Below are 20,606 nucleotides of genomic sequence, written 5' to 3' on the forward strand. Positions count from 1 at the left end.
AGACAGAGATGACGACAAATTAAAAAGTTCATTTCCTTGTTACTAGGGGTACGTCCAATACAGAAATACTATTCTTTTAAAATTCTGAGCTTTGTCCAGACAACTGTTATTTCATCCATATAGATATCTTTGTTTTCATAATTAAATTTCAATACTCGTTATTAGTTACCTCTTCCACCTGGAAATATCGCCATATCCACCTATCTTTACGTACTGCTGACTGAGTACTTCTGCCTTCTGTAAATCCCCACATATAGGCCTACACTCTTCTTGTTCATATATTATCCCTGAAATGTGTCCTCCTCTGCCTTAAATTTTCTATGTGTATCATTCCATTTTGCACTAAAATTCATATGACTGCCAAGTATGCTTGCCATCATGTGATCCTTAGCTGACTTCTTCACTAGATTCAATTTTCTAGTAAGATTCTTCAATATTCCCTTACTTCCACAAACATTCCGAATTTTATTTCCACCGAGCTCGATAGCTGTAGTCGCTTAAGTGCGGCCAATTTCCAATAATCGGGAGATAGTGGATTCGAGCCCTACTGTCGGCAGCCCTGAAGATGGTTTTCCGTGGTTTCCCATTTTCACACCAGGCAAATGCCGGGGCTGTACCTTAATTAAGGCCACGGCCGCTTTCTTCCACTTCCTAGGCCTTTCCTGTCCCATCATCGCCATAAGACATATCTGTTTCCGCGCGACGTAAAGCAAATAGAAAAAAAAATATTTCCTCCAAACTTCATCTCTTTCTTAGTCCCTTTATTTCTCTGTTATAATAGCTGCCTCTGTGGATCAGTGATAGAGTGTCGGCCTCCGGATCCCAACCAAGATAGCGGGTTCAAACCCGGCAGAGGTAGTCGAATGTTTCAAGGGTGGAAAAAATTCCATTCAACACTCCATGTCGTACGATGTCGGCATGTAAAAGATCTCTGGTGACACATTTGGTGTTTACTCGACAGAATTCATTAAATCTCAGCAAGAGAGTTTTGGTTTACTCGGTCTGCCAGCTAGTGGGCCTGCAGTAAACGGAACGTCGAAATTGACGAGCAGACAGCCAGATGGCGTCAAATTGAAATGTCTGCACACGGTAGCTGTGGCCATACGATTATATAGGTCTTTACCATTCCTTACCACCAGTTTTCACATTCCTCAACGATTGCTTTATATCCATCCCATAAACTGTTTACATGTTTATTTACCATTTTCCACCGATCATAATTACTTTCCAGAATCTCTCCCATGACTCTCTTATCAACTATGTGGTACTGTCTAACATTCTACTAGTGCAACCTTCTTTCTATCGCATTTTTCTTAACTACGACCAAACGAGCTTCGTGACCACTTCTATCACCTATCACTTAAGTCTCTCTATAGAGCTGATCCGGTTTTATCAGCGCCACATATTCGATGACTGAGAACAAAAGGGTTACAACTAAAAGAAGCCAGTTTTGAAATTTTACCATCAATGTATATCTCACTTCGAACTATCAAACCTCTGCAAGTGTTACAACAATAAATCTGATGTATTCATGCCAGGAAGCACTTCTGATGATTTTCAATGCTCTGGCATTAGTTGCTTTGCTAAATGCGAAGGTTTCATTTTGATTTGTAACTCCTTTCTAGATTATACCAAATAATGTAAGAACTACGTACACACTAATTTTCACAAAAAATAAGATCTTTAAACACTTCTCCTGAAAAATAATGGATTTTGAATTGTAACCCTTTCGTTCTAGGCCATCGTATTCTCCCCTCTAGTTGGTTCTATCACTTTCTGATTCAGCTGTCTTTTCCAGATTAACTGATGTGCCTTTTGTTGTTCATTTGTTCTGCCATTCGCATTCCCTTCCCAGTTAACATTCGATAATTAATGAAGACTTCCCGTACAAACATGTTTCTTTCAGTGTCATTTCCTACACAGCTGATTATCATATCAAATACACTGGCGGAAAATGAAATCCCAACATCAAGAAGACGTTAGTTTAAAGGAACGCAATTAAGGCTAAACAACTGTCTTGGTAACATATTTGATTGAAGTTTCCAGGTCACAGGTTGAAGTATGAGCGGTAAGATATGTGACATGGTGGTACATTAATACCCACTGCTGTCGCCAGAATTTTGTATGCAAGCATGCAAACGTGCATGCATTGTACCTTACAAGTGCCGCAAATCATTTTGTGGGATGGAGTTCCACGCCTGTCGCACTTAGTCAAATCAGCAACGGTTAATGCTGGTATTGGATTACGCTGGATTTGTCGTCCCATAATGTCCCGTACGTGCTCATTGAGCGAAAGGTATGGTTATCCTGCAGGTGAAAACAACTGGTCGACACTCTGTACAGCAGATAGTTTGATAGCAGCCATATGAAAAGGAGCATTGTTCTGTTGGAAAACGTCCCCTTGAATACTGCGAATGAATGACAGCACAACTAGTTTAATCGCAAGTCTGACGTACAAATTCGCTCTCAAATTTCTCAGGATAACGACGAGGGTGCTCCTGCTGTCAAGGTGAATCACTCCCCAGGCCATAACGTGGGGTGTATCCAGTGTGTCGATGCAGTAGACAGCTTGGTTCCAATAGATCACTTGGGTTCCTCCTTAGAAAACTATGGATATTGCTGTCGCCAAGACAGAGACGGCTCTTTCCTGAGAATACAACAGCTCTTCACTCCGCCCTCCAATGAGCTCTAGAGTGAAACCACTGAAGTCGCAGTTGTCAGTTGTCATGAACACTACAGGACGTCTGGCTCGGATCTATCCCTCATTTAATCTATTTCATATAGTTTGCTGAGTCAATCTTGTGCCAACTGAAGCTATAATGGCTGCTGAAGATGTAGTGCAATCCATCAAAGTCATGCAGCGAATACGGTGTTCTTTCCTCTCCGGGGGGGGGGGGCGGGCGTGTGCGGCTGGACCGCGGTCTTCTCGAGACAGAGCCTTCCCGTGACCACCGCTGCCAAAACCGATTCACTGTGGATACATCCTTGCCAAGTCTTTCTGAATATCGCGTAAAGAACATCAACCTTCTAGCAACCCTAATACACAGCCGCATTTAACCTCAGTAAGCTCCTGATACTGCTTTCTTCGTCTCTTGAAAGGCATGCATGAATTACACCCACCTCAAAACGTCAATACTGGACGATAACTAACGATCACGAAGCGTACAGCGCGTATTTAAAGCAAAAACTTGCTTTACAAGGTCATAGTGGGGTTACTCGTACTACTCTCCCTCACCTAGCACACAAATTTGAATAGGCGTCATCTTTCAGATGTGCAAACACGCCTCTCAAATTTCGTTTATCAAGCAAAACTCCTTCATGGTGCGGTGATTTAATTTTCCGCCGGTGTGATTCCACACGAGAGGGGGCAATCATCAGAAAGATGGATACTGACATTCTGCTGCTTGGAGCATGGTATATTAGAAGTTTCAATCATTGTAGTAGGTTAGAGAATCTGAAAAGGGAGATGAATAGACTAAAGTTGGATGTAGTTGCTATAATTGAAGTACTCTGGCAGAAATACTAGGTTTTTGGTCAGGTGACTATAGAATTATCAACACAAAATCAAACAGGGGAACTGCCGGTTTAATAAAGAATAAGGAAATAGGGCATAATTTATGCCACTATAACTAGCATAGTGAAAGGGTTATTTTTGTCAAGATAGACACCAAGCCAATGCCCATCACAATATTGCAGGTCTATATGCCTACTAGTTCAGCGGATGATGAAGACATCGAAAGAATATACGAAGAGATAGCAGAGTTAATACAATATGTAAAAGGTGACGAGATTCTAATTGTGATGAGAGACTGGAATGCAGTGGTAGGCCAAGGAAGACAAGGTAATACAGTAGGGAAATTCTGATTGGGACAAAGGAATGAATTAGGAAGCCAGCTGGTTGAATTCTGCACCGATCGTAATTTAGTCCTTGCTAACACTTGGATCGAACAAAACAAACGACGGCTGTATACATGGACGAGACTAGGAGACACTGAAAGGTATCAAATAGCCTTTATCATGATTAGGCAGAGATTAAGAGAATAGGTAGTGGTTTGCAAGACTTTCCCAGGAGCAGACGTAGACTCTGACCACAACCTGGTGGTCATGAAATGCCATTTGAAGTTGAAGAAATTGAAGAAAGGAATGCAAGGAGATGGGATCTAGACAAGTTGGGAGAAAAGAGTGTGAGGGATTGTTTCAAGGAACATGTAACACAAGGACTAACCGAATGAAGCCTGTTTAGTATGAGTTAGAACGTCGACATTGCAGAAGACCCCAGCTTCCAACATCATTACATTCTCTAGATTCGGCTCTTGAGGAAGAATGGGCTGCCTTTCCTCCACAGACATTCAGACACCGCATTGAAAGTATCCCCAGCAGAGTTAAGGCCGTCATAAAGGAGAATTGTGGACACACGCCATATCAACGGCAAATAATAGAGAACGCAACACGGGTAAGGTGTAACTGCAATTTCAGATAGATATCCGTATACTTTTCAGCAGGTAGCGTCGCCGACCCTCAATTCTTTGAATGGAATACAATTGAATAGAATCGAGTTTAGTTTCATTAAACATCGTTCATCCTCTTGGAAAATACCCTATACTTAATATTTGATGCTATACTTACAACAAATAAATCAATATACGTCTACACATTTACACACGTATTTACTGATTTATGTGGAGGTGCACCATTTTTTCTTCATATTCCTGTATACCCTACACTCTGTTTATCAATAGCCAGCTTTTGTAGAGTCTTTTTGAAGGATTTCAGTGATATAGCTCTGATTTCAAAGGGAACTTTCAAAATGTATTGAATGAAAACCTACAACCTGTTTTCCAGTCAGTGACCGGGTCAGGGATGTAATGAATGAATCATATATAGGCTATTATTGCGATGGGGTCGCCACTCCTAAAGTGATATGTTAATGAATGATAGATCCTACGAAATGAGAATGGAGAGTGTTGCTGGAATGAAAGATGACAGGGAAAACCGGAGTACCCGGAGAAAAACCTGTCCCGCCTCCGCTTTGTCCAGCACAAATCTCACTTGGAGTGACCGGGATTTGAACCACGGTATCCAGCGGTGAGAGGCCGACGCGCTGCCGTCTGAGCCAAGGAGGCTCTCCTCAAAATGTATTATTCCTGTGTAATTATGATATGTTTACGTTTTCTTTAATCTAACATCTGGAGTGTCTATATCATCTTCTTGTATTATTTCGATGTACCTCATTCGTTAATGTGTAATTAAGCAAGTTTTCTTTTATGTCCATTACGCATTGGCAAGTACATATTGAGGGAAGAGTCATTTTCCCAGTTGCTGGAAAATATCCCTACATGATTGCTTGTCTGGAATTCCCATGTGGACCTGACTGCTTTCTTCTGCCATATTAAATCATCCTGAACTGCCGTGGAATTCATTAACTTATTGTTCCGAACTGTAGATATGAATGAACCAATAGTAAGCAGATATTGTTTGAGGTTTGCTAACATCTTTTCTTCAATTATCTGAATAAAAATTATCACTCCGAACAGTATATTACATAGTTGTTGTGTATGAACATCCAAGCCCAATTTTGAGCCTAAATGGAATCCTAAAATTTTCACTGACTTTTTGCTGTCCTCCTAGCTGGCCTTCTTGATAATATGTATCATACAATTTTAACTTTTTAACGAAATGAAACCTTAGTGCTAAAATATTTTTGTAAGTTATACTAAATAGCTTACCTATGTAGATTTTAACCGATTTATTGAATCTTCAGAGACACACTGTACTATAAATAAAATTATATTTTAATCACTCAATCGCCGTCAGGACATCACATCAAGAGAACGTATACAATGAACTTACAGAGGGTCAAAAAAACTGGCCCGGATCTGCAAAGTCACGTAATACGTACCGCGCTTTCGTTCAGATTATTATAATAAATTTTGAACCTGCTTTCAGAAAATCTCGGTGAAGATGAAAATTGAGAAAAATGTAATCTACTAATTTCTGAAAACGTTCACTGGATATTTGTGGACCATATTATCTGTAGACGTCGTGTTTTAGACCGCTCAAAGAGTAGGCCATATTTGTGTATATACGGAATTCCATTCTTGACTTTCTAGAATTAGACCTAAAACCGCAGACCTATACACATAACTGTTATAGGAAAAATAACTGCGAATTTAAGTGAGTACTTTAGTGTGTTAGTTGAGTGCAATATTTATAGCAACTTAGACAAATTTCGGATTATCTTTTAACATTTAGATGCAGAGATGACAACGGAAGAACAGGATTCTCAACCTGGATGTTCACAGTGGAGATTAGCAGGTGACCGTAAAAGGCCACGGGCTAATATGGAGAACTCGACTTGTATTGCCCCTAAGTTAAGGAAAAAGGATGCTGTAAACCATGTATCCACTATGACAGGTATGTCAATTAGCATTATACTACCATTTCATGACAATTCCATGCCATGCCATTTTAATTTCACTTCTTTCATATGTTATCTTAAGTATATTTACATTGTGTATTTAATTCATAAGGCACAGTTTGTAAAATATTATATGAATTTTAAAATATACAGCTCATAAATATCTGTGAGGTGACATCCAACGGTTTTCATAGTTAATCCATCGATTGATACCAACTCTAGACGAATTTGTTAGAAAATTTATAGTCTTGCATAGAGGTGAGTATTTTTGGTGCATGCTCACATGCTTTCTTATTTTATCTGCTGCACAAGGCAACTTCACTTACTCCTACCTTTTATAGTAAAACTACAATTAATGAATATTTTAATAGCGTATAAATGTTGTTATGGCTTTGTTTTTCCCAACACTGCCTGATTTCACTTTGCTTAATAATATATTTAATGCAGCCAAATAGGCATAACAGAGAATATAGGTTACATTGATGGGTTACATATTTGCATAATCACTTATAGACATTGTTCTTCTTGTACAGAATTCAATGTGGTACTGTTCACACGTTTTTCCACATAGTTTGCACTCACAGTCTATACTTGGGTCATGGAAGTGTTTTGATTTGCAGAGTAGGTGATGAAAACCGTGAACTGCTAATCTTGTAATGACATGTCTTAATTCAAAATTAGCTTTTGTCCACGAGCGATCTATCATTGCCCCTGTGCCATAGAAGTCTGGTTGGACTTCTTCTCTCTTCTCCGTCAGATTTGCTAGCAGTTTCTTTGATGCACCGGCGTTTGAACATCAGATGTGCGCGGTATGATGTTCAAACGCATTTTCTACTTGATATTTTATTACCCGAAAGTTATCAGTTTCACAATATCTTAGACATTAACTGATAATCCTCGGTGATGGCTGGTAATGGTTTAATCTGGGTGTGCATATTTGAAATACAGTACAGAACATTCCTGACCCTCCCCGATTTTTGGTGAGGACACAGTACAGAAATTAAAACAGTAGATCACATTGTAGAAAACGTAAAATATTTACTTTGCAGACACTCCTAATGTTGGGCTTAGATATTAATGAAAGGCGATATCATTTACACAAAACACCATTTTCATAAAAAATCTGATTGAAGAAGTACTTCAGGTATTTCCACCGTACAACACAGTACATACTGTACCAGGAACTGTGTTAGCCAGGTACATTATTTTAAAGTTGCCGGAATATTTGGAAAAGGGCGGCAGTAATATGTGTTCATTTGCCCGACATATTATGTGAGCTCGATACGAAGTTCCTCGTGGCAAGCAGGACACGTCACGAGCGATGAACCTGCGAGTGACGTCAGTGCCATATGTTGTATGCCTTTCTCTTGAATGTACTGGAAAAAATTCTAACTTTTTAACCAATGAAGATACAGAAACGCGACATACCTCATCGTGTAGCTAGTGTTCTGAAGGCAAACATATGTCAATTTCAATACATTCCATCAAGGCGTTCATGATTATATATGCGAGAAAGAAGCCACATTTCTTCTCTTGACGTGGCGAGTAACATTGGCCTTACGGAATATAAGCAGCGGACCGGACCGTAGCAAACCAGTTCAAATCCTTCACAGCTGGCTCACCTGTCATGCTGCTCGCGACAAGTGAAATCGAACTCAGTGTTCATTCTGCCGGAACGTCGTAATACTTGCATAAATTTCGACAGCAAGTTGACACTTAGTTTATGTGAACACCAGTGAGTAACCTATAAATTGTTGGACTTACAATTCCTCAGGGACATTCGAACTTCGTAAATTAACGTGTTTATAACATCCAAGTCATAAGACTTGTAATATTTCGCCAATATCTGAACTTACCAAATATCTCGATTTTCGTGTGAATAACTTTAACAAACTTGAAGTTCGACTACTTTAAATTGTAATGGTCTTGAACTGTTTCAACCTAAAACATCGGGAGTGTAGATTTGCAACACATTGACTGTTTTGAGTATTATCAAAGCCTAAAACACTTTAACTTGTGCATAAAGACTGTTCGCTAATCATCGTAACAGACTGTACCATTTGAGACAACCCGTGTGAATAGACTGTAAAATGAACTGTAAATATGCCGTAATACATTACGCATACTTCGTAATTCAGTGACATCGCGACATAATAGGATTCGTACACGAGTATTTGAGGAACTGTGATTAGTGAGAAGGAACATTACGATATATTACGAGTGAGAGGTATTTATTTATTTATTTATTTATTTATTTATTTATTTATTTATTTATTTATTTATTTATTTATTTATTTATTTATTTATTTATTTATTTATTTATTTATTTATTTATTTATTTATTTATTTATTTGCTGTGAAAGCCAGTCATGATAAACTGTGCTTCGAATGATAGTCATTTTTGATAATACGATCGGTGTGCAGTAAGTGTAAAGATGAACTATGCATGGAAATGTGTTTTCTCATTTTCCAACTATTGCAACTAACGAAAAGGAACAGTGTTTCGACATATTTCTCATCCAGTGAATGGTGATTATTTCTGAGACAGTTATAATCATTTCTAACAGCACAAATCAAATGGTGCACGTTTCAACATAGGACACTCTATCAGTGGCCTAGTCAGATGGACTTTCTCGTGTTAAAGCCACTCTTTTATTAACATGAGAAATCCTGACTCGAGACGACGGAGATCGACGTGGATCGATGGAGATTTGATGCAGATCAACGCGGAACGTGGACTTGGTACTACGAGGGACAGTTCCTGGGACGTGGTACTATGGAACATTGTGCTGCTTGCTGTTAGGTGAGTTCCAGATTGCTGCTTGCAGAGCAGTATTCAACTGTTCGAGCTCAACAAGAAGACATATTTCATTCAGAAATAATTCTGACTTGCAACTGAACTCTTATAGACAGTGTCATTGCTGACAAAGAACATTAACTCAATTCAAAAGCTCACTTACTTAATATTTTTATAAACTTGGAAAATTATCGCTTAAAAGTAAAGACAGACTTTTAGAAGACAGTGTGCTCTCGTAATATCGCATGTCCTCACTTGTTGGAACTTTACAATTTCATTTCAGTGCTTCATTCATAGTGAAAGCGTACCATAAACTCTTAATTTGCAATATTCACATAAAGTGTATAATAAGGTACATAAAATAGGACAATACTTAGAACTTTATACCAGAAAATCGTTTTTAATTTCAAGTGTTTTATATTTGAGTATAAATAGTTTGGTGTTCACAAGAAGGAATTACAAAATTTACTTTAATTAATTTACGTAGAAAACATACTCTGAAATCACAAGTGATAATAGAAAGGACTTTAGGGTTTCTTACTTACTTACTTACTTACTTACTTACTTACTTACTTACTTACTTACAACATGCTTTATTAATTTACATCAAGAAAGTCATGATGGATATAACTGGTTGAAAAGAACATTATTCAGTTGGATTTTATACGATCAACATAATTTTTTCGATATTTTGTTGTTGGAATTGGGGTATATTTTCCAATAAATATCTATGATCACTACAATTCAGCGATATAATAGGGTAACATTTCATAGATTGAACAAATGGAAGAAAGTTATAATATCTATTATTTTGCCTTGCGATCCTCCCTCGCTGTACCTTCTCCTAAGGACTAGGCACCCCCTCAGAACAACCTCATACTCTTTGAAATGAATTTTTCCTGTTACAGTACATACTTGCAAACATTATACATACATAGATCTGTTACAATGTATTTCCTTTTTAAGATGGTTTATAAATTTACTTTTCTTTTAAAGATAGTTTAAAAATGTATTTATTTAAAATTAATTTCGGAAGACTGAAGAACCTAACAATTACAAATTAACTGAGTCGGAACTGAGAAGAGGTGCCTTCAGACATCACAACAAAAATATATGCATAGCTGCGTACATACATACATACATACACACATACATACATACATACATACATATATACATACAAACACACGTAAATTCCTTGGTGCTGTATTTGGTGTGTGTAAAACATGATGAAAACAGATCGCTTCTAGCATTGTGCTCACTTAAGCAGAAATGCTATTAATCGGAAAACACACGCATTCCCAATTCCTCTCATTCACGCATTTGGATACATAATTTGGTTACGAAACAGAATAGAACAGAATAGAGTAGTATTTATTGTCATTAAACAACGTACATTATAATAGATAACAGTCAATCAATCCATTAAAACTGTTCTTAAAAAATCATGAATATCGACCGTTTCACAATATACATTACCTGATGAAAAGTATCCGGTCACCCTTATGTAATGCGCAATGAACACCAGATGTCACAAGAAGTGGACCCACCAATACGAAAGGAGGTGGGGTGTATTGCGTTGTCAGTAGAGAAGCTGTAGCAACAGAATGGGTCTGTCAGGAGGGCTCAGGGACTTCGAATGTGGACTACTCATTAGATGTCACTTGAATAACAAATCCATCATGGACTGTTCGTGATGTGGTTATGAAGTGGAAAAGCGAAGGAACATTCACAGCTAAATCAAGGCCAGGTAGACCTCATTTACTGACGTCGAGACCGTCAAGCATTGTGGAGGTTGGCTGAAAAAACTGCAAGAAATCAGCGTAAGGAATCACTTCTGAGTTCGAAGGTGCTATCAGCAGTCCAGCCACCACAATGACTGTGCGTCTAAAGTCAAAAAATGGAGTACAATGGTAGAGCTGCTATATATATAAGCCAATATTTTCTGTGTTAGCGCTAAGCGACTTTTGGAGTGGTGTGAAGTGTGACACCACTGGACAGTAGATGGCTGAAAACGAGTGATTTGTAGTGACGAATCACGTTAAACTGTGTGCCAATCCAATGGATAGGTTCGGCTTTGGTGAATGCCTGGAAAACGCTACCTGCAATTATGTGAAGTGCCAGATGTGAAGTACTGAGGAGGTGGTGTTATGGTATGGGGGTGTTTTTCATATTTAGGTTGTGGTCCCCTTATTGCTCTTAGAAAATTCTAAATTTGGAACGATATCAACATACTTTAAACCATTGTGTACTACGTACAGTAGGGGACAAGTTCGGAGACAATGACTGTTTTAATCAGCATAGCAATGCACCCTGACATCAAGCTTCATCTGTGGGGCAGTGGTTTGTGGACAATGACATTCGTATAATTGACTGGCTTGTCCAGAGTCCATGCCTCAACCGAATGGAACACCTTTAGGATGAGCTAGAGCGTTGACATTGCCGAAGATCCCAGTTTCCAACATCACTACCTTCTCTGGATTTGGCTCCTGAAAAGGAATGGGCTGCCTTTCCCCCGCAGATATTCAGACACGTCATTCAAATATAACATCTTGTCATTAAACAACGTACATTGTAATAGATAAAAGTCCAACAATCCATAAAAAATTGTCGTTAAAAAATCTAGAATATCCAAGGTTTCCTACCTGATCTAAAGTATCCGTACACCCCTATACAATGCGGAGTTCAACCGTACATATAACAAGAGGTAGACCCACCATTAAGGAAAAGGAGGTGGGGTGTATTGCATTGTCAGTAGAGAAGCAGTAAAAGCAGAATGGATCAGTCAGGAGAGTTCAGTGGCTTCGAACGTGGACTTCTCATTGGATGGCACTTGAATAACAAATCCATTACGGGCATTTCGATACTTCTAAAGTTGCCGAAGTGGAAACACGAAGGAACATCCACAGCTAAATCAAGACCGGGCAGACCTCATTTATTGACGGAGAGGGACCGTCGAGCATATTGGAGGGCGATTGTAAAAAAAAGAAGAAATCAGCGTAAGGAGTTACTCCTGAGTTTCAAATTGCTACCAGCAGTCCAGCAAACACAATGATTGTGCGTCAAATTTTAAAAGAATGGGATGCATTTATAGACTGCTGATTATAAGCCAATATTTTCTGTGTCATTGTTAAGCGACGATTGAGGTGGTGTAAAGAGAGACGCCACTGGACAGTGGATGACTGGAAACATTTGATTTGGAGTGACGAAACACGTCATACCCTGTGGCAATCCAATGGAAGAGTTCGGGTTTATCGAGTGACTGGGAAACCCTACCTGCAGTAATGTGTAGTGCCAGTTGAGAAGTACGGAGGAGGAGGTGGTGTTATGGTGTGGGGATCTTATTGCTCTAACAAAACTAAATATGGAAGGATACCAATACATTTTGAACCATTGTGTACTGCGTACAATTGGGAAAAAATTCGGAGACGATGATTGTTTGAATCAGCATGACAACGCACACTGTCAGAAAGACGCACCCGCAAAGCAATGGTTTGTGGACAACAACATTCCTGAAATTGACTGGCCTGCCCAGAGCCCATACCTTAACCCAATAGAATACCTATGGGATGAGTTAAAATGTCAACTCTGCTCCATACCCCCAGCTTCCAACATCACTACCTTCTCTGTATTCGGTTCTTGAGGAAGAATGGGCTGCCATTCCTCCACAGACACTCTGACATCTCATTGAAATTGTTGTAACATCTGGGTCGTTACTGACCTCGGAAAGATTTTATAGTGGGAACAATTTAAATCGATGTTTGATATCACTTAATGTCATGTTATATATCTACATAGTGAACCCATGACCTTTGTGCCCTAAGAACATTATGCATAATGTAACAAAATAATCAAAAGTTGGATTCTTGATAGCATGGATTTGACACGTGACGAGGGGGTGATTACCTTCGGTCCCACGCTCTGGGGTATGTGACGTCAACCACACGTGTCGACGGCGGAAGAATCTCAAGTAATTTTTATGAACTATTTCAAAGCGCGTGTATATGGCGTGACCACGCCAAGTCAAAAAAATATAGTGCCTATCAAAGGAGGTCGATCATCTCACAAATCGAACCCGTAAAATTTTTAAATGTCCATGAACACTACCGCCAGAAATGTAGCAAGCATGTAGTCACTTTCAAAACTCTTGAAATTGCAGTTTAGGTAAGTCAGAAATTTTATAGGAATTTTTCTTGGCGGCAAAGGGAGAGACCTGAAGAGAGGGGGTAACTGCTATAAATATGAAGGGACGCCATGACGAAGTTTCCTTCTCCGGCATTTGTGATACAAAGCGGACGAAAAATTGTTGAGCTGCTCTGCGAAATCAAACCAACGAAAGTAGACTGAGTTCCACTGCAGATTTTAGCCATTGCGGCTAAGTCTTGACTCCATGACGAGATAGTTTTCTTGAGTGAAATAATTGTAACAGATAGGACGGTCAAAGTACTGAATAAATTCTAATGTGATTGAGTAATTCGTGTGCGGAAATAATTGTAGTCAATCGTGTGCGTTCAAGCAAACGAGTGAAGGGTATTTTCTTTTTTTTTATGCTTTATTCCAGGAAACCTGAAGAAACACAATGATATGTACAGCCATGAATGTAAAAATGGCTAAATAAAATGCCAGGGTCGCAGGTGAGCCCTAAGACGAATACTGGCATGAAGACATGAGGTAGGTGATTTTCCATCTTACTACCTCTTATATCCTGTCTCGTGATTTCTTAAAGTGTATTTGAATGGGGATATACGACGCAGTGGTCACCCTACTAAGTTTTGTGAATGTGAGAGTACGACTAAAAGAGTCATTTGTTTTATTTTCCACTTGGATAAATTTTTGAAGTCTTGCGAGGGCCGTATAATGTTGTAAAAAGTTATTGAATAGGGTTCTGAAGTGATATCACGTCCAATGTAAATCGTCATCCGTGTGAGTGTACTGCCTGTATTTTGTGATGTCAATGTAAGATGTTCATTCGACGTAAAATTCTTCTGTCTGCAATTTGACGTTAATAATAATAATCCATGGTCACTCATTTTCAATCGAGTGGAAGCGCGCTGTCGGGTGAGAACCTAGGGGATGAATTTGGTCACGGAGAGAAACGTTCTTTTTTAATGCCCATTTTAAACTGTGTCTGACTGACAATAAAAGATCTAGTAGAATGTTTCAGTCATTTCTCGTAAAAATCAAGTTATTAAATACGATATCATTTATGCGAAGTTATTCATGATTAATGCATTGTGCGATATTAGACGTCGGTATTTCTAGTGAGGATTTTATTCCAGTTCTTTGTCGATGATAATTGTGGAGCTGGGAAACAGAGGTTAGTTTTGTGAGTCAGGTTGGACCTGTCATTGAAGCCGGGACACTGAAGCCCGAGGAGTGTTTTATATGAGTTGAGATGAGATGTGCGAATCAGGTTAGAGTCCTGTCATTGATGCCGGGATATGATAGCCCGAGGAATATTTTATAATGTTGGGAATGGAAAGAAATTCATAGAAATCCATAGCGGTATAATTGGCGACGCGTATAATTAGTGTGGGCATCTTGAAGCATATCTGTGCATTTTGTTGGTTAGAATATCGTATTTGTTTAATCATGTCGGCAGAGTTTAAAGGGAGCATTTTGAGAAGTCAGTCAGGTAGAACGAACCGGGTGGTTTATGTAACTGCCAAGCGAGCGAGGGGGGTGAGACACCTCAGCTATCTAACGGGACAGGCTTGGTATTGAGACTGTATTCTCGGCCAGGGAAACGTTAAAATGCTGGATTTAGTTGAAAATTCATAGCCGGTAATGATCTAAGTATTGTGAAATACTGTAATTGGGGACGTAATGAACATTTGAAACCATGAACTTTGAGTATAAGGAACAGAGTAACCCAATTTCAGGGTTGTCCAAAATATAGGGCGATGGTCGTTGATGATCGGTTTATCTGCGAGGGGTGTGCAAAATTCAGTGATGACGAGATATGACATCGTAATTATATGGCGAGTTGTTTGGTTTGTACGTAGATTATTAGGATATCCAAGTGTTAAACGGTTAGGATTAGATTAGATTTTTAACCATGATATCACGAGATGAGATATATGTAGCTGGACATGAATTATGTAAAAATTCTTTTCCAGCCAGATAAACATCGCAATATTGAATTCACATCACAGCGGCGTAGAAAGTTGTGAAGAAACCAGAGTCCGCGGAGATAAAATTTACTGTTCTTTAACATTTCGATAAATCATTTAGATTTATTAAATTATTGAATTCAGTGAAACCGCATTTTGAAATAACTTTAATCAAGCGAATAACTTGGAGATGCATTCTGGAAATTTTAATCTGTTGTCTGGGGAATATTAAAAAATAAAGTAAAGATAAAAGGACATATCCGAAGGAAATGGATTTTTCTGCCACAAAGTTTGTGAGCATTGTTGTTGTTGTAATTATTGAACTTTGATTGATTGAGCAGTGAATGTGCTGGGGATAGTAAAGTGGAACTTTGGTCATCAACCGATGTAACTTAATTGTGTTTAGCCTTCAGCTTAGAAACTTGGATGGTCAGGGGGTCATCAACCTCAGTGACTTAGATTAGGGCCATATGCCATTGTAGCATCATTTCCTTGCGGTCATCATCCACAATGACTTTAAAGTAACTTAGAAGATTAGATGTCGGTCCATGACATAGACGCAGGTCACATCGATTCAATTAAGGGTCCATGCCGTAGAACCACTGTGTGGCACACACCGATTGGACGGCCTTAATTATAACCAGAGTCCAGAGTTCGTGTTACGAGGGCTGGACCATAACGAATCACTATGATGGTACATGTGGTCTCACATGGAAGCCGAATTTAAGGATTTCCAGACTTTCCTTTTTTAAATGATCAATAATTGAGACAATGGTTTCTAGTAAGAATGTCCATCAGGCAGTTACGTTAAAGTCTCACACCAGTGTTCTGACCATTATGTAAAAATGATTGTGGTGTCCAGTGGACACAGTTGACTTCTATGATACCATTGACAGATTGCTTCAGAATTTCCTGAATAAATAGGAATCTTTTAAACAGACCTTTCATTCCAGTAGATAGATTAGAATTAATGAACCCTACCTTTACCTCAGCAAGTGACGAAGAACCCGAAACGACCCAAGAGACAGATCTCATGAACTTTGCTGATAGGTAAGGAAGGTAGGTATCCCTCAATATGGACCTAAAGGGTTCAATAGATATATTCATTGGGTTATTTTATTATTTCATATTGTAATTTCATTCCATTATATTGCACGGTAAATGTTAGGTAGAGCTGAAAATAAAGGTTTCATACAAGTAGTATATTGCTACATACAGGCAAAAATTAAATTAACGATGTACTTGTGCACTCACGTCATCAGCAAGTGTTATTTACTCACACCAAACGGAGGCTCGCTTATTCCTGGAATTTAAAGACAGTAGCTAGCCAAGGCCAACGTTTAAGGGTTTCCTCCTTCGCTTCAATTTGAATACGGCAACACTCCTTGAGCTTGTTAGCATGGGACGCTATGTAAAAAGCGGGAAAGCTCGACCTATTAAGTAGAAGCTACTAGAATGGATTTCATGGAGGGATTGATTGATTTAGGAGAGGGAGGGTAAACTTCAATATGATTAGAACATCGGATATATCAACAGAGAAGTCCAGTAAGTTGATAAATACGAGAGACTAAGGCCCCCTAGGTTTCAGTTGGCATTAGTATTTCGAGAGTCTCACTTGATATTATAACTTACGTAGATCCGCATGATATAAGATGTTACGTTTGCTTGGTAATTAGAGTAATAATAATAGTAATGATTCCTAAGAAAAGAGGGAGGAGATGACTCCCATCAACCATACGCTAATGTGCTGTGATAGTACACCAGACCAAGCAGAGTGCAGGGAAGCATGAGGTATGAGGTAATTACGTCGTCCGATTATCGTGATCAAGCAACCACAAACAATAAATGTAATATCGCAAGACGTCAGCGGAGCAAGGTATGAAATTATATTTTGGGCCATTTCCCGAGAGGAATTCCGTAGTAGGTACACTTAGAATAAATGGGAGGTGATACAAGAATGATAACACCCGAAACAACAGGTTTCAAGTAACAGATTGTATTATAGTAGCACCAAAAAGAGATAACATGTATTATACAAGAGTGAGTAAAATAGATTATCTTTGGTATACACAGGTACAAGAAAAATGGGAACAACAGACGATCAAACACAAGTTATCATTAATGTGTTCTTTGTTAAGGTACAAAATGACTAGATCAGAAGAGTTTTACGTGAATTGAAGCCATTCAAAGTCGAACTACGAAAAAATTTTGAGGAAGCATAATCAGTTTTGGCACAAGTAGAATGGAACATTCCCTAAGCTAGTAAGAGACCAAGTAAAACAATATCTTATCCTCCCCAAATAAACACACTTTGCTTCAAATAGGAAAAAAGATAGAGTGTTTCACAAGTAAAGAGAAGGTATACTATCTGATTCGCAGACCACGATTTTACCATTGATTAGCTTTTAAGATTTTCATATAGTAACATAGAAAGAAAAGAGGGAGGAAAGGACGAGGGAAAACACCAGTAAAAGAAAAATAAGGAAGTGAAAGAAAAGGGATGTAAAAATAGGTAGGGATCAGGCTGCAAAGCCCCAGTTCAAAATGATGGAAAATTACGTTCACTACACCACACGAAAAAGTTCCAGGTCACTTATAATGTTGCCGATCCACAACTCATTTTCCTTCACACTCCGATAATAGGTCACAGAAGCGAGATTTAGTGCACCATAATTTTTGTTGAGTCCTGAAGGGACTAAAGTTCTGAGTCCAAAACAGTGGCAGAGCCTATCGAGGCAAGAAAAGGGCAAATATGAAAGCATAATAATAATAAGTCTGCTCACCCGGTCTGAAGAAGAAGATTGAAGTCAGGTTAAAACCAACACGGACCAGCCGTGCGGAAAGCACAAGCTCCCACTGCTTAATTACAATATGCGAAGCACACCTGATTGCCGGTCGAAGGGAAGCGGCGAGTTATATAGGCCAGGGAAGGCAGGCCTAGAAAGTACTGGAGACAGATGACGTCACGGTGTGACGCGAGGAGGGGCGAAAGCCGAAGCAGTAGTGAGGGAGACTAGCAAGCAGACGGAACGAAAGCAGAGCAGTATAATGTGTACAGGAACGGAGCGATGAAGTATGCACAAGATAAGAGAAAGTTTGAGATCGGGAGCACGTAACAAAGATCAGTGGAGAGACTTACTTCTGATTTGCGGTGGCAATGACTTATTGCAGTACAGCGGCATAGCTGTTAGGACGGTGTAATAGGGAGTGGTAACGTTAGTGAAGACGTCTCTCAACTCTTGACTGACGCACGCAACAGGCAGGCCAGTACTAAGATGACGAGATGAACAGCCCATGAAGGAAGGCAACAACCGCGGAAACAGTCCATATAAGAAGGATGTCCAAATGATCGAGTCTACAATCGATGAGCGTTTGATTAAAATGTACTTTTAAATATAAGTTTTGGCTTAGAGCCTTCAGTTCTGGTCTGGCGCTCAGTCACCTTACAGGAGAGAACTAACGGTAATTTTGGGTGGGTAACCACATAACAATTTTAATTAAAAGTAATAATTTGAAGTACAGAGTCTATATTCTAGTGTGGCGATTTATGGGCACGTCACAATCAGACTTTTCAAGGTAGTAATTGGTAATATACATATTGTCGCTCGTCTGTGGTGCAAGAGCGGGCCCACCACAGCGTCCGCAGCAGAGTTGAAGCCATCATAAAGGCGAAGGGTGGACACAAACCATACAAAGTAAGATAATAGAGAACGTAATACTGTTAAATTGTAAGTGCAATTTCAAATATATATCCGAATACTTTTGACCAGGTAGCATAGCAAAAATCATGGACCTTCATTACTTTGAATAGAATACAATACAAGTCAACTGAATAGAATCGAATTTGTCATTAAACATCGTTCATTTCCTTGGACAATGTCCTTTACTGTATATTTTATTATATACCTACAAATAATAAATCTATATATCTACACATTTTTACACATATTTACTGATTGATGTAGAGGTGCAGCATTTTTCTTCGAATTCCTGTATACTCTACACATAAATAATCTGGTGTTGTATGTCGTATATGATCTCTACTTTTTTTACAATTGCATTGTTTCCATTTCAGATCATTTATTTAATATCGGCTTTCTTGTTTACCTAACATCATCACAGAATACGAGAAGAGTTATATTTGGTTTACTAACATTCACAAATAAATCTGAGCGGACCTAACTCGCAGCACAGATGTGACCTCAGCTGAAGACATAACATTCGAATTCTCCACACGAATCATCCTAAGGTAAATCACCAATCGAGTAGATATTAACAATGATCGTTTTACCTCCGGAGATCATTTTCCCTGGCCTTTTGAAAGGATTGCAATGATAAAGCTCTGATTTCAGTGGGATCTTTTAAAAAAGTATCATTCCTGTGTAACTGTGATATGTTTGCGTTTTCTTTAATGTAACAAGTGGAGTGTCTATATAATCTTGTTATAGTAGTTTGATGTACTTCATTCCTTAATGGGTAATTAAGCAGGTTTTCTTTTATGTCCATTACGCATTGCTAAGTATATATTGAGATAAGAGTCATTATTCCCAGTTCTTGGAACATGGCTTACGTTTTTTATTGCCTGGAATTCCCTGTAGGAAACGAATTGCTTAATTTTCACGTGTAAAACCATCCGGATACCTGGGGGAATTCCCCAAATTTTTGTTCCATGATGTACCTGGAACAGCCGGTACGAAACTAAGTCCCCGTAATTAAATTTAAAACTTCGCGTTACGCTCCGGCCCAGCAGCGGAAGACAGACTGGAACAGCAAACAGCAGCTGTGTGTGTCGTAGAGCGGAGTGACGTCACTGCCTACCTCCCCGTAACTCAGAGTGAGCCTGGACTAGTATGGAATGTTCCTTGAGTTTCTTCTGATAATAACTTTCCCCACAATAATGCCTAGACAAAATCAACCACATTATCGTGTAGCTCGATATTCTATCTGCATTCCTGCAAGGTTTAACAAAAATCCAACAAGAGACGACGAAGTTGTGGAGCGAGATGTGAAGGCATGTTTTGGGCGTGAATCGGGTATAAATGGAGAGCTGCTTCGCTTAGCAGACCAGTGTGTTTCGCAGTGGAGTTCATGCTGCTAGCAGCGAGCGGTCGGCTCGCGGAGACTGCGATACGACGTGTAGTGATTGTCATATTTCGTCGAGTCCTGGACTTTAACTCCGTAGCGTCGAGTGTGGACTTATACAAGTTTTTTTAAATCGTGAGTGTTAGAATTTTGCTCCAACGGAGAGTGATATAAATTGTGCTTCATCAAGTGTTTG

The sequence above is a fragment of the Anabrus simplex genome, chromosome 2, assembly GCF_040414725.1.
Source record: "Anabrus simplex isolate iqAnaSimp1 chromosome 2, ASM4041472v1, whole genome shotgun sequence".
Lineage (NCBI taxonomy): Eukaryota > Metazoa > Arthropoda > Insecta > Orthoptera > Tettigoniidae > Anabrus > Anabrus simplex.